The sequence below is a fragment of the Amblyomma maculatum genome, chromosome 10 (assembly GCF_055883805.1).
Source record: "Amblyomma maculatum isolate TAMU_Amacu chromosome 10, ASM5588380v1, whole genome shotgun sequence".
Taxonomy (NCBI): domain Eukaryota; kingdom Metazoa; phylum Arthropoda; class Arachnida; order Ixodida; family Ixodidae; genus Amblyomma; species Amblyomma maculatum.
Genome location: NC_139353.1, coordinates 174,470,936 through 174,498,555, shown reverse-complemented (window position 1 = coordinate 174,498,555; position 27,620 = coordinate 174,470,936). Strand labels below are relative to the sequence as shown.

The 27,620-nt window shown below is 46.0% G+C and overlaps 2 pseudogenes; one reads left to right on the top strand and one right to left on the bottom strand.

Annotated features, from left to right (window-relative positions):
* The first annotated feature begins 985 nt into the window (after nucleotides 1-985).
* Nucleotides 986-7,491, top strand: LOC146177968 (uncharacterized; annotated as a pseudogene).
* An 11,392-nt stretch (nucleotides 7,492-18,883) lies between these two features.
* LOC146177967 (uncharacterized) lies at nucleotides 18,884-21,787 on the bottom strand (annotated as a pseudogene).
* Between the last annotated feature and the right edge of the window lie 5,833 nt (nucleotides 21,788-27,620).

The following is a 27,620-nucleotide window of genomic DNA, read 5'->3' as shown; positions in this document are numbered from 1 at the left end:
ACGTATAACACTTACCGGTCAGATGCAGAATTCTCGCGTCGTAATAGCCTCCTTGGGTGGTGTCGTTACCATGCCAGTAGGCCTGATATGTTTTTGCCGCATCAAAATCGGCCACATTGTTCGGAGAAAAGTGCTCGATATCAGTATGCTGAACCACAGCTACCGTTAAGTCACACCGGTATTCGACTAAACAATACATGTCGATCTTGATGATGGCCTTAAAGCGTGTAGAAACACCGAAAGCAGTACAAGCGAAGAAACAAACAAAGACGGGCAGAGCGAGCAGCGAGCGACGAAGAGCGGGCAGAGGACTCAGAGAAGCGAACACGCCCATCTTAGTGCCGTTAGCACCGTTAGAGGCAGGGCTGGGCGGGGCCGGTGTGGTGCATTCCCGTCGTGCAGCGCGCGCTAGCAGACGACGCTGTTAACACAGCAATACGTGCTTCCCTCCTGCAATGATCAATAGCAAGACTCTACGAATAAAAAAAAATGCGTGCGGTCGGCCTTATTATCCCGATGGCCTGTTTCATCCCGCGGGCTGTAAGTGAGCCGCGCGCTGCTCATGCTGAGACACTCGGCGCACGCAGCGCACGTTCCACTGGTGTGCGCGCGTCATCGTGTCTGACGCCACTTCCTATGCTCCAGCGCAAAGGCAGTGTTTCATGTGTCTCAGCCGAAGACACCGAAGCAACATAACTTCCTTCATACTTCCGTTAGCTTCTTTTATCCTTCCGTTAGCCAAACACCGCATCGATCCTTTTGTCCTCTTGCGATATTTCTAGCTGCTGAGAGATAGCCTTTTCATTCTCAGTGGAACCGTGTCTACGGTAAAAGTGCGCGAAAGGCTGGCGCTCTGTACGCGGTGAACTCGCTTTATTTTGCGATGCCAGGAAAGCGACGACAGCGTTACAGGCGCTATCTCGAACCGGGAACAAGTGTTGAAGTCCCTAGACAGACTGTCGCCAATGCAAGCAAAAGAGCCAAAATGACTTCAGCTGTTGTTCAGGTAGGTGTGCTTTATCCTATTAATGATGTAAGATCTCAGCAAGATTTTTTTTTCCTTGGAGTTACAATTTAAACACATGGATTGGCATCGCAATTACTGCAGAGGCGCCGATTTAATATATAAGCGAGCACGGTGAGGCCGCCACCCTTACAAATGTCCCAATTTTAGAACCAGGGTGCAGCGGTGGCGTAGCGGTAGAACATCCGCCTCGCATGCAAGAGGACCGGGGTTCAAATCCCGGTGCCGCGCAATTCTCCACCGGTTGAAAAAAAAAAAAATCCGCGTGTCGATGGAATTGCATATGCAGGTTTGGGGTGCGACCTGATGCCGATGAACACCTCCGGCAACGCACTCCCTCACCAGAACAGGAGTTGGCCACCCTGGTGCAGTAATTGGCCACAACCTCCTATGATAAGCTCCATAAAACCCCGGCCCTCAGTCACCAGCGGCTGCGGAACAACTGACCACGGCGGCGGTCAGACCTGTGACGCAGCAGGGGGTGCTAAGAAAGCCTGGCTCCGCTGGACAGGCCGCCATTGGAAACTGACCCTGGCAACGTTTAATGCTAGAACACTAGCTAGTGAAGCTAATTTAGCAGTGCTGTTAGAGGAACTAGAGGGCATGAAATGGGATGTCATAGGGCTTAGTGAGGTTAGGAGGCCGAATGAGGCATATACTGTACTGAAGGAAGGGCATGTACTGTGTTATCGAGGTTTACCTGAGAGGCGACAACTAGGAGTAGGTTTCCTTGTCAATAAGTATATAGCGGGTAATATAGATGAATTCTATAGTATTAATGAGAGGGTTGCAGGCATCGTAATTAGGCCTAATAAGCGGTATAAACTGAAGGTTGTACAGGCCTATGCACCTACATGTAGTTATGATGACCAGGCAGTTGAAAGCTTCTATGAAGATGTAGAATCGGCAATGCGAAAAGTAAAGACGCAGTATACTGTACTAATGGGCGACTTCAATGCCAAGGTAGGGAAAAAACAGGCAGGAGGCAAGGCAGTAGGTGACTATGGCATTGGTTCTAGGAATAGCAGGGGGGAGTTACTAGTTGAGTTTGCAGAGCGCAATAACTTACGAATCATGAATACCTTCTTCAGCAAACGGAAGAACCGAAAATGGACATGGAAAAGTCCTAACGGAGAGACTAAAAATGAAATAGACTTCATAATGTGTTCAACCCCCGCCATTGTGCAGGATGTAGAGGTAATCGGGAAAGTACGATGTAGTGACCACAGGATGGTGAGGTCCCGAATTAGCCTAAATCTGAAGAAGGAACGCAATAGATTAGTAAGAAAGAAACCCATCAACGAATTAGCGGTGAGGGTGAGGGCAGAAGAGTTCAGGATCTCGCTACAGAATAGGTATTCAGCTCTAACTGAGGATGGCGACATTACCCTAGAGGCAAGGAATAATAATTTCAGAGATATCATTACTGAGTGCGCGGTAGAAGTAGGCGGTAGGATAGTTAGAGAGGATACCGGTAAGCTGTCTAAGGAGACGAAAGATTTGATTAAGAAACGGCAGAGTATGAAAGCTTCCAATCCAACAGACCAGATCGAATTGGCCGAGATATCAAAGCTAATCAATAAGCGCAAGGTGGCCGATATAAGGAAGTATAACATGGAGAAAATTGAGCATGCTGTAAAGAGCGGGGGAAGCCTTAAAGCGGTAAAGAAGAAATTGGGCATAGGCAAAAACCAGATGTATGCGATAAGGGACAAGGCGGGCAACGTCATCACTAATATGGAAAAGATAGTCAAAGTAGCCGAGGAGTTCTATACAGATCTCTACAGTAGCCAAAGTAGTCAGGACCGTAATGAGATTGGCGATAGGGAAAAACAGTCAGACGTTCCACCAGTGACGAAGGACGAGGTCAAGAAAGCACTAGAAACTATGAAAAGGGGGAAATCAGCTGGAGAGGATCGGATAACTACAGATTTGCTGAAGGACGGGGGGGATATCGTGCTAGAAAAACTGGCCACCCTGTATACGCAGTGCCTGGTGTCATCGACGGTACCGGAAGCATGGAAGAATGCAAACATTATCCTCATTCACAAGAAAGGGGACTCTAAGGACCTTAAAAATTACAGACCAATCAGCTTACTGTCTGTTACGTATAAGGTATTTACTAAGGTAATCGCTAATAGAATCAGGACAACCTTAGACTGCAATCAAGCAAAGGATCAAGCAGGGTTTCGGAAACGGTACTCTTCTATCGATCATATCCATGCCATCAATCAGGTGATAGAAAAATGCTCGGAATATAATCAGCCCTTATACATAGCATTCATTGATTACGAAAAAGCATTTGACTCAGTTGAAACCTCGGCGGTGATGCAGGCATTGCGAAATCAGGGGGTAGACGAGCCGTACGTGAAAGTGCTGGAAGATATATATAGTGGCTGCACAGCAACCATAGTTCTGCATAAAGAAAGTAACAAAATTCCCATAAAGAAAGGTGTTAGGCAAGGAGACACAATCTCCCCAGTACTATTCACAGCTTGTTTAGAGGAAGTATTCAGAGACTTGGAATGGAAGCAGTTAGGGATAAGGGTAGATGGAGAATACCTCAGTAATCTGCGATTTGCTGATGACATTGCCTTGCTAAGCAACTCGGGGGATGAACTGCAAATAATGATTGATGACCTAGACAGGAAAAGTAGAAAGGTAGGCTTGAAAATCAATATGCAGAAGACTAAGGTAATACAGCCTCGGAAAGGAACAGCAGTTTACATTAGGTAGCGAAATACTGGAAGTAGTAGGCGAATATGTCTACTTAGGACAGGTAGTAACCGCAGATCCGGACCATGAAAAGGAAATAACAAGAAGAATAAGATTGGGATGGAGCGCATTTGGCAAGCACTCGCAGATTATGACTAGCAGCTTACCGGTATCGCTCAAGACGCAAGTATACAACAGTTGCATCTTGCCTGTACTCACCTATGGGGCTGAAACGTGGAGGCTAGCAAAGAGAGTTCTACTTAAGTTAAGGACAACCCAGAGGGCTATGGAACGAAAAATGGTAGGGGTAACATTAAGAGATAGAAAGCGTGCAGAGTGGGTCAGAGAAATAACGCAAGTTAACGACATTCTAGTGGAAATTAAGAAGAAGAAATGGACATGGGCAGGACATGTAGTGCGAAGAGAGGATAACCGATGGTCGCTGAGGGTAACAAACTGGATTCCAAGGGAAGGAAAGCGTAGCAGGGGGCGGCAGAAAGTTAGGTGGGCGGATGAGATTAAGAAGTTCGCAGGGGTCAAGTGGATGCAGCTAGCACAGAACCGGGTTAAGTGGAGAGATATGGGAGAGGCCTTCGCCCTGCAGTGGGTATAATCAGGCTGATGATGATGATGCAGTTTATTTTTCTGGGCAATAAAATCCATGAAATGTGTGGTTGCTGTAATTCGCTGCAAAGAATGGAAATTGCAATGCTTACGGAGAAAACGGCAAGCTGCATTATGTTTATTTTAATTTGCAGGACAACCAGCATGCAGGTACAGATGAATCCGCAAGTGTTCATGCAGAGGAGGCGCTGGTTCATGTCACTGAAGGCTCAAGTCCAAGTAGTACAGAGGCAACACAAGGTGATGCTGAAATGCAGCCTGCATATGCAGATGACACTGCCGACTCTGAAAGTAGTGACCATGAGTCTCAAGCACACTACAACTCTGACGAAGAGTCTGCGGCATGCAATGCCAATGAAAGCATGGAACAGGATGATGAGAATGTTGAAGATGAAGCTGAACAGCAAGACTTTTGTAATGATTTCGACACCTACATTGGGAACCTTTCAAAGGAAACATTGCCACATCAGCCAACTACTAAAGCACATGCACTGCTGTTGATTTTGTCTTACATTGTCACGGCAGGGCTTACTTGGTCGCAAGTAAAAGGTCTTCTCATACTTTTGAATGCCCTCTTTGGAAAAGAAGTTGTGCCACCTACCCCGTATATGCTGAGAAAGTTATGGAAAGACAAAAAAAAAGGCACTGAGGCCACACTTATGCTGTCAGCGCTGCCATGAGTATCATGGAAGCACTCATGAAATGTCCAGCAGCAGTGAGGTCACTTGTGGCAACTGTCACATCAAAACTACTGTAAAAAATGTATGCCTGCCTACTAACTGTTAGGTACATATAAGTGAAGGAAGTTTATTTTAATTGTATGCTTTTTGAACATAATCAAATGGTGAGGATGAAATCGACGGTTGAAGAGTCAAAATGCACTGCTATATTTCAGGAGTGAAAATTATAATTTTGCTGTAAAAGAACTGCAGACTGGGCTTGTTTGTATTGCTTCATAATGGTGGTTTAACTGCGCAGAACAGACACAGACCAATGAAGAGACAAGCACACGAACCAGCACTAATTTTGCTGCCATTTTCCGAACACTTGTAAAGATTGGAGCCGTGCCTGCTGAAGGATGAACATTTATTGCTACCTTTCTGTGAGGACGTAGCAGTCTGCTTAAAATGACCATTAGCCATGCAGTTTCATGTCTTGGTTTTGGTAGTACAGCTGGCTGTACCTGGCATGGCACACTGCTTCAATCAGAGCAGACAAAATTCTCGCATAGTATTCCAAAGTGCAGCTCTCATGGGCCTGTTGCTGTGTTGTGTTGATGGTGAGGGGATAATAGTCACAGTGCATGCGGAGGAAACCACAGGAGTAGGGTACAATGTTAGCAAAGGAAAAAAATCGGGGCATTGCATGAGTAGGCAAGAGCAGTGGCGACTCCTAGTTCCCTTGTGTGCAGCCAAAGCCATGACTCAGCATTTGTCTATAGCATTTATGGTTTGAACACAACACTTGAACTCAAATATCACATTGTAGAGAAGCATAGTCATTGACTAGTGTTTTTTTTTTTATTACCTTTATCTTTATTGTGCTACTCTGGGATGTTTTAACAATTTTAGTGATAGGTTCTGTGTTAAAAGTTTTTAGTTTAGGGGAAGCCATAGAATGTGCATTTGTGTTACTTTGTTGAACGGCAGTTTTTGATATTTGACCATACGAAACCATCCAGAGGCAATAAAATTTTAGCTTGCAATCTGGCCTGATGCTTAGCTTAAAATTTTACTTTTGTAACCCCAAAATCTTCAATGGTGGCCTACTTTGTATCATGAGGAATGCTGCATGGCGGTTAGTGCAGACTTGGGTTGTATCTGACTGTAGTAGATGGTAATGTAGCATGTTTTCAATTTTTACAGGCACGGTCAAGTACCTTTACAATGGCCAGCTAGCCTGTGAACGCACGCATAGGGGTGTGCTTCAAGCAATGCGAAATGCAGCACAGTCTGAAGACACCTTTGAAGGCTTCAAGGGGCCATGCCCAGTGTTTAAACTGAAAGGCCTTGACCTCGTATGGGGTCTACCTCTAGACTATATGCACTGTGTACTGGAGGGCGTTACAAAACAGCTGGCTGACCTGTGGCTGTCAGTTACAGGATCACAGTTCTACATCGGGCGACACATCAGACTTTTGGACTCTAGACTACGTGCCATTAAGCCTCCCATAACCTTTTCTAGAACCGGACGACCCCTCTCGGAGCGTGCATATTGGAAGGCAACTGAGTGGCGGTACTGGCTCTTGTTTTATAGTGTCCCTTGCCTATCAGGGCTCCTTCCTCGGGCCTACCTTGTGCAGTTTGGACTCCTTGTGAAGGCAGTGTTTTTGTTGCTGAAGGACACTGTGAGTGAAAGTGACATTTGTGCAGCTGAAAAATTATTGTTCTCGTTTGTGCAACAGATGGCTCGGCTGTACAGTCAAACAGCGATGACGTTCAATGTTCACCAGCTGCTACATCTGCCTAAGGCAACGCGCACGTTTGGCCCACCGTGGGGCACATCAACTTTTCCTTTTGAGGATGGAGTTGGCCGTGCACTGCGGCTTGTGTCAGCAGCCAAGCTTGTTCCTATTCAGGTGGCTGAACGATGCATTATGCATCAAACATATCGAGATTTGGAAAGCCAGTTGGAACTTCCTGCTCATTTGGCATGCGCCAAGAAAAATATTGGGGCTCAGTCTAAAAGGACCTATCAAACATGTGCTCTCGGTATACCGCATTCTATTTCTTTTTCTGAACACCCTGGAAATATTTTCAACTTAAAATTTGGCTGTATACCACAAATGTCAAGGTACTTTCGTGCTCAAATTGGCAGCATTATTGTGCACAGTTCAGATTATTCGACACCAAAGATGACCTGCTCATGCTATGTCAAAATGATAGATGGGTTTTATTGTTGTATACTTGGAATTTATGTAATCGGAGGCTCTGTGTATTTACACACTCAAAGATTACTTGCCACACCACTAGTGTTTGATGTGCCTCATATTGTGCAATGTCAACATCCACCTGCTGCTCAAAATAATTCTCTGTATTGTTCTGATGATGTGGCTGTGCAGTGTGTTTTTTTATGTGGATAATGTTTCGTACTTGTGTGAGGTGCCTAATCAGAAAGAAAGGGACTGATACTGGAGTAATGCATATTTTGCTTATTTTATGGGGTTTGCTGTGCCAAAGTGACCTGGGATATCAGGTGTGAAAGAAGTGAACAAGGGTTCAACAGGGTGTTGACAAGTTCCCTTGTCGAAACTCGAAACATGGCATGGCTTGTCAACTGAAGCTCCCCATCAATTTGTGTTCATTTCTGTTTAGTACTGTATAGCCATCTTCCTCTTGTTCTACCTTGAGATATGAGAGACGTTTATTTTGGTTTGTGGGGTTTAACGTCCCAAAGCGACTCAGGCTATGAGAGACGACGTAGTGGAGGGCTCAGGAAATTTCGACCACCTGGGATTCGTTAGCATGCCCTGACATTGCACAGCACACAGGCACCTTGCTTTTTCACCTCCATCGAAAAGCGGCCACTGCGGCCGGGCCCGCATCCTTGGGCACAGTAGTTGAGCACCCTAACCACTGTACCACCACGGCGGGATAGGATATGAAAGACATTGTAGTTGTGGTCTGCAGATATTTTCGACCAAATGGGAATTTGTAACATGTGCTGGCATTGCACAATTCATGAGTTCAAATAATGTAAAAATGCTGTTGTGCCCATAGGCTGGCATGAAATTCTCTGACGAAACTTAAATGACATGCCTTTTTGCATTTTCATAGGATGATTATGCTTTTCTCTTGTTTCTTTAGTGTTTGAAATGTTTGCTGCATTTAGTATAATGCTAGTTGTAGTAGTAGTATAAAACATTTATTTGGGCTACATAAGTTAAGTGGTGAAGTGTGAGGTTGGTCGGGTCCTCAGTCCAGGACTCTGCTGACTGCTGCCGCTGCCCAAGCTCTCGCTAGCAAGGTTCTTTGTGTCGCTAGGTCGGAACTATACAGGGCCACCTCCTAATCTGCCCACGTTGGGTTTTCTTTGCGAGGTATGGCTTGGTTTTCTTGGCAAGCCCATACCATATGGTAAAGGTCTGCTTTCTGGCCGCAAAATGTGCATTCAAGTGACAAAGTACCCTGACTAATTTTGTGCAGTCTAGCTGGGCTATTTTAGGACGTTTGTAAATTCCTTAGGTGACACTCCTCTGATTTATCGAGTCCTTTAGCAGGTGCTGGGCATCTTTTGCTCGCTAAGTGGACATGTTGCAGTATTTTGATATGTGGTCATGTGGGTGGAGTGATGAGGGATCTCGTGAGAAGAATGCTCGGCTGTGGCATGTGCACACTCGTTTCCCTGTACCCCTTGTTGACCAGGCACCCATATTAACTAATACTTTGTCTCAGGCCTGGTGTTTGGCTCGAGATAGAATTTCACAGGCCATGGGAGCAACCTGGCCTTACATGTGGTTTGGTTTCTTTAGGTTGTTTTGGAGTCTGTGACGATGTATATAGAATTGGTATGTTTTGCAGCTAATGCAATCACTATCTCCTCCATTTGTGTGACGTCTGAATTTCTAGCCATCGGCCCCACTACCGTATGACCTAGACAAATGACGGCTGGTGTTGTGATGCCTTCGCAGGGATCCGCAGCATTCACAAGCATTCACATTTGTCCTTAGAGTAGTTCGTATCCATCGTCCCAGCTCATGCTTTGCGTCGTGCCTCGTGATATTAGGGATGAATATTGTGTGGTAGGGGCATGGTGTCGAGTTTTTCCCTCCATTCATATGGTATGTCCTGTCTCTACTGCATGGTGCAAAGAAGGCTAATGCTGAGCTGTTCAAGTACTTGCAGTCCAGTGGCGGTACCAGAGAGACGGAATATTTGCGTTACAAGATGAGTTTGTTGATGGTATTGTCCACGCAAAGTTCAAGGATCCGGTCGCTAGATGCAGTGAGAGGTAGCCCTAGTCCGCCCACTTGTAGGCTATGTAAAGTATAGTGTCGAGTTACTTGAGGTCGTTCTTTCGTAGCTTGAGGTATGGGGTTACGCGTAGGTTATGCGGCTGATGACAAAGGCCTGGATTAGTTCAGCATGTCGTGTACCATTCTTCTTGGTTGTAATATGTGAGATCATTCTGCTGGTCTGTTCACATGTTGTCCGAAGCTTAGCGATACTGTCACGTTGATCCCTTTGTTGCTAATGTACAGGCTGACGATGTGAATGGTGTCTGCTTAAGGAATGGGTGTATCGTGGATCGTAATTTGGATCGGTTCGTTGCTGCCACGGGGGTGCATGACTAGATGTTTTGAGTTAAGTAAAGAAAATGAACAAGTGAAAAAGAACAGCAGGTAATTCCGCAGTCGATGACACAGTTTTGCCACAGTGTTGATGGCTTTCTGGAGGGCATTCTCGACCTGTGCCACATTACCTCTTGGTGCCAGATGGTGATGTCATCTGCATGCAGGGCATGGTGTATGCCTTCTATGGCGTTGAGTCGGTCCGGTAAATGCAAAAGGGCCAGGTTAAAAAGAAGCGGCGAGAGCACTGCCTTTTGGGGTGCGCCCTTAGTGTCCATGTGGATATGAATGAGGTTGGATCTTGGATCTTGTATATTTGACTATTTTCCTGGAATTCCTTCACTTAGTTGTAGGTGCAGACTCCAGAGTGCATGCTTTGAAGGTTGTCCAAGATTTTGGAGTGTCTGACATTGCGGAATGATCCCTTTAGGTCGAGTGCCAATATGGTGCGAAAGCCTCGTTTACGGGCTGAGTCAACGACCTTATGTTTGATTTGCAGGGGGGACATCTTGAGTTGATAGGTGGCTTCGGAAACCAAACATACTGTGGTGCAGTAAGTTGTCTTCAAAGTAGCTAGGGAAGCGGAGCTGTACTGCTTTCTCCATTAGCTTGCCCATGCACGATGTGAGGGATATCGGGCGGAGATTAAAGATTATGATTTCCTTCTCGTGTTTGGGTATGAAGCTCACGTCTGCGGTTTTCCATTCATGCGATAGCGTCCTGCAATGCATAGTATGCAATACATATTGTCATAATTTGTTTTTATTTTTTTATGTTTATTTCAGCCATTTATTACACCTTCTGCTTTGTTGTTGTGGTCCAACATATGTAATAAATCAGATTGCTGTATGTGACAACCTCAAACTCACATTTCTTTATGCTGTGTATGCTACAGGGGTGCAGCATACACAGCATAAAGTGTATGCTGTGTATGCTGTGTAGCAAAGGGTGTATGCTACAGGAAAGCTGTGAAATAAATTCTTGCCTTTACCCCTACAGTGATACATATAAATGCTGGAGCAAATGCCTCTTAACGGAGGTCTACCAGCCTGTCAGTGATGACTAGTTATCGTGACAATATAGTTAATACTTTTTTGAATTGTTTAGATATAGTGATGCACATATCACAGGCTGGAAAGTGAGTGCAAAAATATCCACCACGGATTAACCCAGCATCATGAAAATTGGTGGTTGGGGACCTCCTTCAACAGACATGTATTACTTTTTTATTCAAAGTGCCTTAAATGCTGCTCTTCTGAATATTCAGTAAGGTAGCAGCAACATCATATGTGTACAATTCCAAGTAAACATCAGCCCTATTTTCAGCTGGATCATTGAACTAGAAATTACGTCCAGCTGCTGTGTCTGGTTCTTGTTTCCAGCTGGGAAATTTTGTACATCCAGATGGACTCCTATCCTCATGTAGCATGAAAACAGCACACTAGAAATTCAGCTGTAAAACTGTTTTTCCGCCTGAAATAAGTGCCCTTGACAAAAGTCTGCCGATTGTCATTTTTATTTTTGATTTGGTGTTGTGTCCAGTGCTGGATTGAGATGAAGACTAAGGAGGCTGCAGCCTAGAGCCTCGTCTCCAAGGTTAAGAGGAGGGGGCCCATTTATTCTGACCTCCTTCATATATATGTGAAAAAAACAGAGTGAGGAGATGGGCCTCGGCATAATCTGATTCTATTTAGCTTTTGGGGTTACCTTGTAGAGCTGCAAAAACTAATTCTCCACCATATGAGAGGTTCCTTTCTTCTGACGTGATCTACACTTGCTTGAGAAGGGCTTTTAATGGTTTTCTTTAAAATGTGTTGCCCTGTGGCAGTGGGCAACCTAAACGAATATGTAACTGGAACACCAGATAGCAGAAAAACCTTCCTTTTCAACCTTCATCACTATCACCCTACAGCTCTCAAACAGGCCATCATCCTGCAGATTTAGAAGAGGGACATGTCAAGAGTAAGAAGAGATTGGAGCCACATAGCGGCTCTGCAGTGGCTTCTCTTTTTTTTACCAATTTATAAGAACCACCTGGTCTGACTATATCTGAGTGTGTAAAGGCCGTGTATTGCCCCTGTGTTCTGTGTACTGCAAAACGCATCAATTTCACGCTATGATCGCATATTGTTCCTTTTTAGTTATCTGTAGTCAAAATGAAATGGGCTATATTGAAGTATAGAAGTGCAGATGGAAATGGGGGAGGGTGTTGCATGTTCATTCCGCCCAGGGCCCCAGTTTTATTATTATAGCCCTGCAGTAGTTATCCCAGTGTGTATGCTGTCGATCACGCGGTAAAATTTCAATGATATATGTACAGTTTGGCTTCGCGCGCGGAGTCGCCCAGTGTCACGTACGTGATTAACTTGCTGTACAGGTGTACATGCACGCACTCGCCTTTCCGGATTGTCTTCAAAGGGCGCTGTTTCGGAAACGACGTCTGCTATACAGCTCGATCGCTCAATTCGCGTACTAGCGCAGCCCATTTCCGAGATGGACGATTAACAATAACGGCTGTGGTTGAAGGTATATGTCGGACAGAACAGCGGTACTTTCGATCGGGAACGACTATAGGGAAAACCCAAGTTTACATTGTACAATTAAGTGTGTGTTGCGCTGAGGCTATCTTCCCGCTTACTGTCCGGAAAGAGGCGATTGACGTTCAAGTGCGTGAAAAACAGCATGCCTTTCGGTTATACACTTCTTGCCACAAGTCGCTGGGCTGCAGCGTTGAACTGCAAATTTACTCCTATTTTCGTGCAAATGGGCAATTTGCACGAAGTTTGGCTCCGCATAGCTTCTGCTCCTCCCGGTCCGAAACGGCACGCGTAGCAAGCGGCTTTACGATATATATATATTTAAGCCCATACTGACGTCCGTTGTACGTGCCTTTCCGAGAATCAGTTATGTCTTCAGACACTTTGTTAATCTATACGCACATGAGCAGCAATGTTTACCTCACACAGTTCAGTTCAGGCGTTCAGTCGTGTCCGACTCTTCGTGACCCTATGGACCATGTCACGCCACGCTTTCCGGTCTCTCACTATCTTCTTAACATCACATAGCTTCATCTGCAATGCCTCGAGAATGCCATCTAACCATCGCGTTCGCTGCCTACCCCTTCTCCGGCGACCCTCAACCTTTCCCAACATCAAATCTTTCTCCAGCGACTCCTCTCTTCTCATCAGATGACCAAAGTAGCTGAGCTTTAACTTTAGAATTTGACCCTCCAATGAGCAGTCAGGGTTTATGGTCGACAATATCGACTGATTTGATCTTCTGGCAGTCCAAGGAACTCTTAAGAGTCTTCGCCAGCACCACAATTCAAACGCGTCAATTCTTCGGCGGTCAGCCTTTTTCACAGTCCAACTCTCGCATCCATACATCACAACTGGAAAGGCCATAGCACGGGTTATACGGATCTTGGTTGGTAGACTAATGTCTCTGCTCTTTACTAGGCGGTCAAGGCTAACCATTGCTCTCTTTCACAGAAGCAGGCGTCTCCTAATTTCATGGCTGCAGTCTCCTTCCGAGGTAATCTTGGCGCCCAAGAATAGAAAATCTGTCACAGCTTCCACTTCTTGTCCATTGATGCTCCAGGACTTGATAGGGCAAGACGCCATGATCTTCGTCTTTTTAATGTTCAGTTTAAGCCCAAACTTCTCACTCTCTTCTTGTAAGCGCATCAGAAGTCTCTTGAGTTCCACTTCACTTTCTGCCATTAAAGTGGTATCATCCGCATATCTAAGGTTGTTGATACGTTTTCCAGCAATCTTCACTCCAGCTGAAGACTCGTCCAGACCGGCCTTCCTCATGATGCACTCTGCATATAGGTTAAATAGGCAGGGCGACAGTATGCAGCCTTGCCTCACCCCTTTCTCAATCGGAAACCAATCAGTTAGACCATGCCCAGTTCTGACTGTGGCCTCTTGCCCTTCATAAAGGTTCCTGAGGAGACAGATGAGGTGAATTGGAACTCCCATCTCTTGGAGAGCTTGCCACAATCTGCTGTGATCTACGCAGTCAAACGCTTTCGCATAATCAATAAAGCAGAAGTAAATGGGTTTCTGGAACTCTCTTGCTTTTTCCATGATCCAGCGAAGGTTGGCAATTTGGTCTCTTGTTCCTCTGCCCTTGCGAAACCCAGCTTGCACGTCCGGAAGCTCCCGATCGACATACTGCTGCAGCCTACCTTGCAGGATTTTTAACATCACCTTGCTAGCATGCGAAATAAGCGCGATCGTGCGGTAGTTGGAACAATCTTTGGCACTGCCTTTCTTTGGAATGGGGATGTAAACTGACCTCCTCCAATCCTGTGGCCGCTGCAGGGTTGTCCAAATCTTTTGACATAATGTATGCAGTGTGTTAACAGCGTCGTGGTTGAGGTTTTGAAGCAACTCAGCTGGAATACCATCAATTCCGCTAGCTTTGTTCTTAGCAAGGCTGGCTAAGGCCCATTCAACTTCACTCTTCAGGATGCCCGGCTCGAGATCAGAAATCACAACCGTCCTATGTTGGGTTTGCACATCCGGGTCCTTCTTGTACAGTTCTTCTGTGTATTCCTGCCACCTCTTCTTTATCTCTGAGGCTTCAGTGAGGTCCTTGCCTCGTTTGTCCTTTATCACGCCCAGCTTAGCACAGAAGCTTCCTTTGATATCTTTGATTGTCTTATACAGTTACCTCACACGTAAATATGTAAATATGCTAGTGCGCGTCCGTGTCATATATATGCGCACTTAGGACACGTTTCACATTATTTCGGGCCAAATTCAGCCAATATGAGAGCCTGCAGTTAATCTGCTACAGCATTGGGTATGTCTCCTATACAAACTAGCTGATATATGCACGAATCCGCGCAATTAGACTTCTTGCTAGCAGTATACATGTTATTTCCGCGTCAGAGTGGATACACAAGTGTGGGGCTGACGGAGCCTCAAAGCTGCGTCCACAGGCAGACCGAGCTGCAAGCAGGTTTCTGCAGGATTCCGTCAAAGTCACGCCAATAAGAACAGGGCTGCCAACAGACTCCTTCAGCCCCTTCAGACTCTCGCCAGTAAAAGCAGAGCTGCAAGTGCCGATTCCTTCAGAACTCTCACAGTCGCGCCGATGCAAACAGGATTGCCCGTAGCGAGGCTGACGGCACCTTCAGAACAGCAGCGATGCGATCAGGCTTACCTTCAGAGTCATTCAAGCGCATGTAGAGGTGCATTCAAGAGCATTCAAAAAACCTACTGGCGCCCTCAAGAATCTTGTTGGTGCCTTCAGAATACTTTGAAGGATTTTTTGACTGGGAAGGCAAGAAACAATACAATGGTACAGATATGTAGCATTACATGTAGATATACAAAGCATGGAAAATGATACACAAGAAAAAAGGTATACACTATACTCAAACTATATTAGCGCCTCCCTCACAATACACTGTATTTTATTTCAAACTTATATACTTTAAGTAGTCTTGGGTATTATGCCAGACACATTGCTTTCAGCTTAAATACGCACCCTTCCCCATACAATCATGTGCTTTTGAATAAGACCTTGACAGCAAAATTTCAGCCGTCTTTCATCCTCAACATCACCCTTTTCAGAAAGTTTGAAGGGTTCCTAATCACAAATATTCTGTAAGCCCGAAATAAGGTGGAAAACATTTATTCGTGTTACAACGCGCCTTGTATTCATTTTACAATGACAATGCAACTAGGAGTGTTTAAATTCATAGCCACAGTGCTCAACAGTGTCACTATAAGAATGGTTGCTCTATTATGCGCATCTTTATAGCCTTGGTCTCTTGGGACGGTAAATACAAACCAATTAAGCTTAGCTTGCAATATTCTCAGATCGTCAATTTGTTGGAATGTGAAAATATGAACTGATTAATATTTATGGAAACAATTGGGACATTTATTTCATGCCTATTAGCTCATTTTTTATGCTACAAAAATATATATTATTGTGGACATACCTGATATGCACATTAAATCAAGTGAAATGGCTAGCCGAAAGTAAAAGATAAAACCTATCGACTCGTGGAATGTGGGTTCTTGATCCAGACTTCTTGCACGTAGCTGCAATTGTCTCACAGGGCACACAGCAGAGAGAGAGAAAGAGAGAGAAGGCAGAGAGGTTAACCAGGAATGCACAGCAGAGACTGTCGAGTCCTGGCATCAGCTGGAAAATTTGCAGTAGAAATATATGTCACCGTAATGCAACTTTTACTGGCCCTGTGTAAACAGATTAAACGCGAGAAATCTGTAAAGGAATGAAGTTACGAATATAAATGATTTATCAAACCTCGCGTGCATGCTCACGTAAAATACAGCAATAAAGCTACACGGGCAAGATTCCTACCAGTAATTTCCAAGCGTTGCTCCATTTCCCGATGTTAGTCTTTGGTTTTAAAAGCTTCATTGAGAGCCGCGTTTCATTGGATAAAAATATTTGATGCCCGGCGGCAACAACGCAGGGGATACCACAGTGCGCGTTAGAAGCACTCAAAATAAATGCACTTAGGGGATGCATGTTTTCAGAAACGGGGACGCAATTATCGGCGCAACACTTCTTTAGTATCAAGCTGTTTTCTTAAAGCTGCTCGGCGTTTCCTTTCCTATTGCCTTGTTTTAAGCCCATTCCCGGCGGGTTTTTCGTTTCAGATAACGATCCTCGACACACAAGTTTCTGGTTCTCCAGATTATGTGCGGTATCTTTTTTTTGTCGTCTTAACAATGACGGCCCCGCAGATACCACGCGAGAACGTTCGTCTAACACATCAGCCTACTCTCGATGTTCAGGTTTCACCCGGCCACCACATCACCTAAAAGAGACGGCGCACTGGTGAAGACCATAAAAAGCATCCAAGCACGTAAAGCTCAACGAAAAACCAGGCAAAAGTAACCACTAGGCAAACCAAGCAAAGAACATCAGGCGTGGGTTCGCTCTTACCCAACTGCGCAGTAACCGGCGAGCCCTTGTTGCGCCATTACCGAGCACATATAGGCCTTCCCTTCAAAACCACGCCAGCCAGAGTGCTGAGCTAAACTGCTTGAAATGCAGCGTATTTTGCAAACAGAAAACGTTTCTCACCTTGCCTTTGCTGGAAGCTGCCGGGGTGTCACAAACTAGCCAACTCATGACATGCGCACCGGCTCCTGTTCACGAGCTGCGCAATTCAAGAAACCTGCCGGCGTGGTAAGCATAAACTGCTCGAAATGAAACGTTTTAAGCCAACGTTCCTCACCTTGTCGTCCTAACAAACTGCAGTAGTTCCGCCAAGGTAGTTATACCATGGTAGAGAAGGCTCCATAGACGCCCATTCGTCCAAAAAATGGCGGCTCATGGGCACCGCTATATTGGGGTGCCACTATGTATGAGTGACGTTGAAGGACGTCACGCATACGTATGTTTTTAACGCGAATTTTAAAGTGGTCTTTTTATAGAACCCGCAGTTTCAAGCCGGTATCTCATGGAGGTTGCCTTTCAGTGAGCACCAACCTTTGCCAGTCAAATGTGCTCGAGTTCCTGCTAGTTCTGGCCTTGTTAATGTGCAATTCGGAACCCAATGAAAGTGACTGGCAATAAAGGCAGCATAGAAAGGCAGCAACACTTTCAGACGCTCGCTTACCTTGGCTGTCTAAGCATGCAATCATGCATGATTCGTAGTGGAAACCTTGGTGGAAATACTGGTGCTAGTACTTTTGAGTACAAGGTATGATGCACAAAGCACAGGCGCAATTGCAGTTTGCAATACAGTGTGCGGCAATACAGTGTACGACCGTTTGCAATACAATGTACGGCAACGCCATCCTCCAGCAGCACGCACGCACACACAGACACGCACATACACATATACACAAACGCACATACACACACATATTCAGTCACCGTGTGCCGGGAACGCGCGAGGAGCAAGGCTCCCCTGCGCGCACGAAGTGACACGGAGTGCGCGCAGAGATCACAGCACGCAAGGGCGTGCTGTGATCTCTCTCTCTCGCAGTGACCAAAGGGTTCCTTTGAGAGAGAGTGGGCAACAACCGCAAGGTACGCCCGTCGCGGATTTTTGGATCACGATCGACAGGCTCGAGCTGCGCTCTCAGGTACGACCCGGAGCGGACGAACTCGAGTACACACTGGTCGGCGCGGACAAAGGCGGCAGACATGAACAGTTGCGTACGCACCTTGCGATGTCTCGGAGGGGTCTCCCCTGGGCCCCGCTCGGAGGGTCGCGGGAGCGCAGCCGTCGAAGCGGTGCCGTGTCCCCGCAAAAGGCGCCAATGAGAACAGCCACTGGGACGCCAGGGCGGAGCTGTGGCCGAGCGACAGTGACAAGTCGTCCAGACATCTCTCCGCCGCCTCAGGCGGAAGGAAGGGAAAAAAAGAGAACAGCAGGGAAGCGGGCGGCGGCCGCTCAAAGGGCAGCCGCAGCAAGCCTGAATCCCACAAGCTTCAATTGAGGCAAACATGACATGACATAAATAGGCGCGTCCACACATAGACCATGCAGCACACTGGCATCACTTTTCCCATTTCATTTCTTCAGTTGAAAGATATTAACAGCTGTGTTTACATCTACAGGACATGTTAAAGCTAGCTTTAGCATCAACAAACCTGCTCAGCGCAGGAGCACACCACACATTGAGCTTACGTACAGCCTCCAGAACTACTTCTAGTCGTCAGCCGCATCACTTTTAAGTAATTCTAATCCAACAAAAGCACACACGAAGTACAGCTTATACCGAGGTTCAAGGACATTAACGTGGCAGTACGGCATGTAATCATTGTACTCTACGCTACAACACAGCTAAATAAAGGTCCAGGGCTGTTCTGCTGTTCGTTGTGCTGCAAATGATCCTACTAAAAGCACTCAAAATGCAACAAGCCTCCTTAAAGGTGGCTTGGTAGCCAGGGGTGCTGAATGGCAGTTACGATGACAATGGTTCATTTCATTATACCTGCGAGCACGTAACTGGAAGAGTTAGGCAGGTGGAAAAATTGGCCCGAATGCCATGGAAAATAGGCGAATCCATTGTCTAGAAGGTCTCCATTGGGTGCCATTCACTTTATCTTTGTGGAGGTTTATTTGACAATATTCTGCAAGTACATAGGGGACACTTGGCACAAAAGCACCCTAAAATAGTGACATAGTGGAAAGAAGGATGAAAGATGCAGGCTTTTTTGCAGTTTGTGCAATGTAGCAACTTCAAAAAACACTGCCACTAACTCCAGAATTACAGTTTTCATTTGCCAAACCTCACTGCCTGCTTCGTAGCTTTTCGTTTAGTTGTTTGACTGTGCAGTTGAAGATTTTTGCTGCGTGCAAGCCAATGCAACCTCACCCTTACGAACAGGGCAAACAAACTACCATAAACATGATACCCACACACGGTCAGCGATTTTTCTACCTTGGCTTGAAGAAACACGCACATATCATGCCCTACATGTTCTTTTCTTATAACATTCGAGGTAGATGCAACAAAAAGCTGCTCGCAAGCATTGATGAAAGCAACAAAAGAGGGTGCCGAACCGATAGGCTTCCAAAGTCACCTTTCCCGGATTTTTTACACTTAGGTACAAGAGAACTTGGTTCTGATCGGCAAACGGGGCGTTTTCTAGTCTCAGTTCACACGTAAGTGACCCTGTAACACACCTGTGGTCATTCATAAATTTGCCGGCAAGCCACCCAGCAAAGTAGACAATGTTGTCTCTGCCACTGTCAGAAGGCAAAACTTCTACTGCAACTGGCAAATATGTGGTAGCTGTGCAATGAGAAGGAACAGATTTAGTAAAACAAACTGGGAGAGTGGCTAGAAGGCTAGACATGTCTTCAGCACAGTTGCTGCTTTCCGACAGTTGAAGAGGTTGCTGACTAAAAGATGTCTGAATGCTGCTTAAAACTGCCGGCAGGACGAGTTGCTGTTTGACCCGGGTTTTGAGCTAACAATTGAAAAAGTGTTTTCGAGTGCATCCTGGTTCAGGTGTCTGGTAAAGAGGTAAGTGAAACCATAGCGAGAGGCGAGGTGGTTTCATAACAGCAGCACAGCCCTCATAGTCTGGCAGAAGCCCCGGATGCAAAGAGGCTGCCGTGCGCAGCCAAGAACTTCGATGTGCTCAAAAACTGAAATGCACTCTTCCAAAAAATCTTCGTGCACAGATGCTGCACACATCGCAGAGGCGTACGGAGACTTTCCCCGCTTTTGCGAAATATTTAAACTGTCCAAGAGTCTATCGATTCTCTCAACAAATATGGCTGTGTGAACAGCCTCTGCTGGCAATAGCTGGAATGTTACTAATGTGCACATTGCAGCAGCGCAATGATTGCTGAGTCATCACTAATATGGACAAGATAGTCAAAGTAGCCGAGGAGTTCAATACAGATCTCTACAGTAGCCAAAGTAGTCAGGACCGTAATGAGATTGGCGGTAGGGAAAAACAGTCAGACGTTCCACCACTGACGAAGGACGAGGTCAAGAAAGCACTAGAAACTATGAAAAGGGGGAAATCAGCTGGAGAGGATCAGATAACTACAGATTTGCTGAAGGACGGGGGGGATATCGTGCTAGAAAAACTGGCCACCCTGTATACGCAGTGCCTGGTGTCATCGACGGTACCGGAAGCATGGAAGAATGCAAACATTATCCTCATTCACAAGAAAGGGGACTCTAAGGACCTTAAAAATTACAGACCAATCAGCTTACTGTCTGTTACGTATAAGGTATTTACTAAGGTAATCGCTAATAGAATCAGGACAACCTTAGACTGCAATCAAGCAAAGGATCAAGAAGGGTTTCGGAAACGGTACTCTACTATCGATCATATCCATACCATCAATCAGGCGATAGAAAAATGCTCGGAATATAACCAGCCCTTATACATAGCATTCATTGATTACGAAAAAGCATTTGACTCAGTTGAAACATCGGCGGTGATGCAGGCATTGCGAAATCAGGGGGTAGACGAGCCGTACATGAAAGTGCTGGAAGATATATATAGTGGCTGCACAGCAACCATAGTTCTACATAAAGAAAGCAACAAAATTCCCATAAAGAAAGGTGTTAGGCAAGGAGACACAATCTTCCCAGTACTATTCACAGCTTGTTTAGAGGAAGTATTCAGAGACTTGGAATGGGAGCAGTTAGGGATAAGGGTAGATGGAGAATACCTCAGTAATCTGCGATTTGCTGATGACATTGCCTTGCTAAGCAACTCGGGAGATGAACTGCAAATAATGATTGATGACCTAGACAGGAAAAGTAGAAAGGTAGGCTTGAAAATCAATATGCAGAAGACTAAGGTAATGTTCAACAGCCTCGGGAAGGAACAGGAGTTTACATTAGGTAGCGAAATACTGGAAGTAGTAGGCGAATATATCTACTTAGGACAGGTAGTAACCGCAGATCCGGATCATGAAAAGGAAATAACAAGAAGAATAAGATTGGGATGGAGCGCATTTGGCAAGCACTCGCAGATTATGACTAGCAGCTTACCGGTATCGCTCAAGAGGAAAGCATACAACAGTTGCATTTTGCCTGTACTCACCTATGGGGCTGAAACGTGGAGGCTAACCAAGAGAGTTCTACTTAAGTTGAGGACAACCCAGAGGGCTATGGAATGAAAAATGGTAGGGGTAACATTAAGAGCGTGCAGAGTGGTTCAGAGAAATAACTCAAGTTAACGACATTCTAGTGGAAATTAAGAAGAAGAAATGGACATGGGCAGGCCATGTAGTGCGAAGAGAGGATAACCGATGGTCGCTGAGGGTAACAAACTGGATTCCAAGGGAAGGAAAGCGTAGCAGGGGGCGGCAGAAAGTTAGGTGGGCGGATGAGATTAAGAAGTTCGCTGGGGTCAAGTGGATGCAGCTAGCACAGAACCGGGTTAAGTGGAGAGATATGGGAGAGGCCTTCGCCCTGCAGTGGGTATAATCAGGCTGATGATGATGATGATGATGATGATGAATGATTGCTGAATACCTGTGCTGGGAGTTTTACAGACATCTTCGAAGCAAACGTTAAATTGAAGTGCCTTGCACTCAATTTCGGGATGGACCGAATTTGCATTTCTCTATCGCTCTCATAAGCCTGTCGTATGTAAGAGCTCTTAAGAGTGTCACTGCCTGCCCTGAAGTTGTACTTGAAGAACATATTGCGCAAGCACTTCAGCAAATGTGGTGGATGAAAAATAAAGAAATGTGGTTCACTATTCACACTTAAGTAGGGCTTCTCTGGGGTCACAAGGTTTGAGAACGAAGAAACATTCTGGTTCCCCTGATCGCAAACCACTGCCACAGGCTGCAATCCAGCTCTAACCTACATTTCGTGACATTTAAAGAGAAGGTTATGCAGAACAGTTGCAGCGCCGCCTTATCTGCAAGGAAATAGCCAAGAGGCTGCTTCCACGGCGTACATACTCCTTTGGCCATGAGCACAAGCGCCTTGTTTGCAAGATTTGGACCTTGTTCTGCACTGTAGTCTTCGAGTCCTTCAAACCTGTCAGACACTGGATTGTATGACAGCTCCTTTGAAATATGCATCTCGTTAAATATTATGGTGCTGGCCCTGTCTTTTCGCGAAAAAGACGCTGCCCGTCTCTTGGTCAAAGCAAAAACTTCAGGATAAAATCCAATCCTGAATGGTACGCGTGCAAGCCACAGCTGCAGAGACCTAACAGATGGAAGTTTTAGGAGTTTCCTGCAGTATCTGTAACCTTTCTGGCTGTGGAAGTATAAACCTAAAGCAAAGGCTTTATCTTGGCGTCACCATCGACGGCCAAACCTGCTGACATTTTGCATCTTGAACCAAGCTTCAATAAAAGGAGCAACAGCTGGTGTTAAACGCTCACGCAGACTCTCTACCAATTCAGCAGTGGTCTTCATCCGTCTGCGCTGAAGGAGCCGTTCTTGCAGCCTCTTGTTGCGGTTACAGAACTGCGTGAGCTTAGCACGGAGTTTCTGAAGTGGCCGCCTGTCGTTGCTGGGGCTGGTGGATGATCCTGCAAGAAACGGAATTGACGGAAGAGCAATAAGTTGCTACTTCTGGTTTAGTCATACCTGCATGTAATCTGGCAGCGCCAAGAAGTGCGCAATATTGTGAAAATGTTCTAAAACTGCTAACCTTCATGAGAAAGTGGCGAACTGCTGAACGGACTCCTGGTGACAGATCAGCACACGCTGACAGTGCTGTGGCCAACCCGGCCGTGCCAGGTTCCAAAGATGAAGCGCTTGCTTCAGTGTTTGTTCTTGCATATGTGTGGTCAGCTGTGACCAGAAAATATAAAGAACAAAATATAGTGACAGTACAGTTTTGGAAGTGAAGCCAGAAACCCAACAATGCACAAATAATAACCAAGCACCACCGGCAGAATTAAAACTTACACGGAACCATCATCAATCCTCTGGCGTGGGAACAAGCTTGGGGCAGCATAGAACAAGCAGAGCTAGCACCATCTGCATCTGCGCTGCGCACAGATGAGGAATTGTAGCATATATCTGAGCCTTACCTCCTCAAGCTGTCCCAGCAGATACGAAAGAACAATCACCTTCTTGGAAGAGTTGCAGTGACTGGGACGACTGACTCTGGATGTACCCCTCGGCAACAGTTTCACCGGAGACAGTGGCTATCACAGGAAGCAGTTGAATTGGTTCTAACTTGTCACCGTTTTCACAAGACTTATACCAGTTATGCATGCAACCCTGCTCACCTGGTTGTCCAGCACGGTGCACTGATGTCGAAGTTTCACTCAGAGATGGCGAAAAATCCATGTCGGTGCGGCATCCGCTTGAGGTGTCTGAAATAGCAATATTATTGCGGAAAGGAAAGACAACTCAGTTCTTTTATGGTAAATAATCTCCAAAGAACTATACCTTCCATAGCATGCGGTTCACATACGACATCACTATAGAAAAAAATTTCCCATCTAATAAAATAAAAATTTGTTTACCACCCCTATTCATTAGGCACATTATTTTGATGTCATCAGCAGCTGTGGAGCATCAGTGAATTTTTTGTAATTTTTGTATGCTATGTTTTACTTTGAAGAGAGCGAAATTCGCCTATCAAGCAAACAGCGATAGCTCGAAAATAAAGTGCGAGCTATCGCTTCCATATTGCTTCCAGATTTATGCAGGTCAACCTATGGCCTATGCTGGAACAAGAATGATGAATTTGTAAGCAATTACCGCAAGAAAAACTGACAAAAATTGGCTTTCGCTAGCATGAATATGGAGGTAAAAGGCAAATACACAAATAATTATTGCTACACTTCTACAATCGTTCAGTGCATGCTTTGATGCATAATACATGAACACATAATATCTCGGGAAGCTTTTCACTAGGTGTAGCCCGCCCATGTCTGCATACGATTGCATCCTGATAAAACTGAAGATGGAAAAAAATCTCTTTGCATAGAATAAAGCAAAGTTCTCTAGTACTAAAATTCTTCAAACATGTAGGAAGGCTCCCTTATGCATTTACATTTCAGGTTTATGTGCACATGTTCACGTTTTTATCCCCCCTCATCTCTTTTCAGCTATCAAAGGGATGACGAGAATGTACTCTGGTCGCGAGAGAGATCACTTATGCGAGGATTGGTTTCACGGTGAATAGGAAAGTTTCAATTCCTACTTGCTGCAAAACATGCAACGTTGCTTGGTTTTCTTTCCTGAAGTGGCTAGCGGCATCAAAAAGCGTGAACTGGAAGGCTGACAGGCTCACTTTAAGGTCCTTTGGAGCCCTTTGCCATAACAAACCACCGAATATCCCACTTCTGTTATCATTTTTAACGGAAATATCAGGCAACAGTGATCACATGGTAAGTGTACTTTTTTCGCCCCCACCGCCTAGAAACTCACTTCAGCAGCCCTTGCCTACTAAGCTTGTGGCATCAGCTTACTACAAGCACAAAACTAATCTCATACTAAGCGTGCTAGGCTGTACATTTGTCAAGAACCTCCCATGCAGTGTACAGTGCATACCAGGAGGAAAAGAATTTCGATCCCAACAGCGGGAAAATGCGCCTTGTGCAATATGGAACGGCACACAGGAAGTATTCAAATAAAGGGGCTCGAGCACCTCCTTATGCGAGTGTCTAGCTGATTCAAATATTGCAACAATCCCTGGATTGGTAAACTTGCATACAAGAGACGCAAAACGAATATACATATGTATGTATGTATGCATGTATGTATGTATGTATGTATGTATGTATATATATATATATATATATATATATATATATATATATATTGTAGCGGTGTGTTTATTCGGTAAACCCAGATGGATCCAGCCGCTCAGGAGGAACTCGCTGCGGAGCGTCAGGCGTGGGGAGTCAGCAAGGCAGCGACCAACTTCTTCGTCCTCGAGTGTGTCAGCACGCGATGCATGGCAGTGGCTATGAAGACGAAGATTACCACACTACATTTTCCCCCCGGGTAGAAAAGGAGCCATCCTGGCGACTTATGGAGCCGAAAGAACAGACGGATTGAAGTAGGGCTTGAATCGGTTCACATGAACTGTTTCGCGTTCACGGCGACGCAAGTCCTCAGAGGGCGTAACAGGCTCAACTACGTAGTTGACAGGAGATGTTTTTTGAAGGACTCGGTATGGGCCGTGATACCGAGCAAGAAGCTTCTTTGAAAGGCCGGTGGCTGTGGTAGGAACCCAGAGCCAGACCAGGGAGTTGGGTGCATATGAAGGCGCCTCGCCAGTGTCACGATGGCGTTTTTGTTGCCACTGGTTTTCTTTTGTAAGTGAACAAGCGAGCTGACGGCATTCTCCTGCGTACTCGGCGGCTTCCGAGAGTGGCGTCGATTCAGAAACATCAGGGCGGTAGGGAAAATGCGCGTCCATTGTGCAGGTTGGCTCGCGCCCGTATAGAAGCAAGAAGGGAGAGAATCCAGTGGTTGTCTGTATAGCAGTGTTATACGCGTAGGTTACGAAGGGAAGAACTTGGTCCCAGTTGGATAGAGCGTCGTTGACGTACATGGCCAGCATGTCACTCAGAGTACGGTTGAAGCGTTCTGTCAGGCCATTCGTCTGAGGGTGATAAGAAGTAGCGGTGCGATGAATGATGCGGCATTCTTTCAGTAGGGCCTCAAGAGCGTCGGACAAGAAAACGCGTCCGCGGTCACTGAGCAGTTCCTTCGGAGTCCCGTGTCGAAGAATCAAGTTGTTGAGAAGGAACAAAGCAACGTCTCTTGCAGTAGCAGAGGGTAACGGTGATGTTTCAGTGCAACGAGTAAGATGGTCTACTGCCACGATAATTCACCGGCTTCCAGCGGAAGTAGCAGGAAGAGGGCCATAGAGATCTATCCCAACGCGGTAAAATTGACGAGCAGGACAGGGTAACGGCTGCAACGAAACAGGGGACTTCTGAGTAGTTTTTTGGCGTTGACAAGATTCGCAAGAGCGCACGAAATGTTGCACAAAGCGGTACATTACACGCCAGTAAAATCGCAGACGTGGGCGCGTGTAGGTTTTTAATACGCCATCGTGAGCACATTCTGGGTCACCATGGTACGCAGCACAAATGTCGGCATGGAGATGACGTGGGATGACTAGAAGCCACTTCCGTCCATCAAGCAAATAATTGCGGCGATAGAGAAGTCCGTCACGAATGGAGAAGTGGTGGACTTGCCGGACGAGTGCTTTGGATGAATGACCGGACGAAGGACTTGAGAGAAAATCCAAAAGAGCATTGATCCAGGGGTCATTCCGCTGCTCGGTAGCCATGTCGATAGTGACAAGAGTCGACAAATCGTAAGCACAGACGTGGTCAGACGAGGTATCACTTGGAAACGGCGAGCGGGAAAGAGCATCCGCGTCCGTATGATTGAGACCTGATCGATAAATGACATGGGTGTCATACTCCTGGAGGCGGAGAGACCAGCGAGCAAGGCTACCGGATGGGTCTTTCAGATAGGCCAGCCAGCACAAAGCGTGGTGATCGGTCACAGCATAAAACGGTCGGCCATACACATAGGGACGAAATTTTCCGATGGCCCAAATAATGGCCAAACATTCCATTTCTGTGACTGAATAATTGGACTCTGCTTTCGTCAATGTTCGGCTGGCGTATGCCACAACATACTCGCTGTAACCAGGCTTACGTTGTGTAAGGACGGCACCAAGCCCGATACCGCTGGCATCAGTGTGGATCTCCGTAGGCGCAGTCGAATCAAAGTGGCGTAGAATGGGAGGCGAAACCAAAAGGCGGCGTAAACTGTCGAAGGCTTTATCGCAGGCTGGAGTCCAGGCGGAAAAGTCGGAGTTGCCGGCAAGGAGCCGGGTCAGAGGAGCAATGATAGAGGCGAAGTTCGAAATGAAGCGTCGAAAGTAGGAGCAGAGGCCGATAAAGCTCCGAAACTGCTTCAGGGAGGTTGGCTTCGGGAACTATGCAACTGCGCGAAGTTTGGTCGGCTCGGGAAGAATGCCGCCTTTAGAGACAACGTGGCCTAAAATTGTGAGTTTTCGAGCGGCAAAGTGAGTGGCGGATCAGCAAGGCAGCGGCCAACTTCTTCGTCCTCGAGTGTGTCAACACGCGCTGCATGGCAGTGGCTACGAAGACGAAGATTTCCACACTACAATATATATATATATATATATATATATATATATATATATATATATATATATATATAGATATTGCGAAGCATACGCTTCATTAAAGGAACATTTTTCATTTTTCATTTCTCTCAACGTTTCGATCGGAGACCCACCGTGATTGTCAACTTACTCGCCTGTCCTCTATCTTTCTCAAGAGTGAGTCTTCTTGGATCGTGTTGCCGCTTTTAAGCGTTTGGACACAGACCACACCTGGGTAGGAAAACAAAACGTGAGAGACAGACGAAAGAGACAGAAAGACTGGGCAAAGTATACAGTAGGGAAGGATGATGTCCAGGTGTGCCATCCCAGGCGCAGCTCTGAGCTCGACAGGCCTGTCGAATTGCGCTGACATAGGTGCCTGTATGCATAGCCTCTG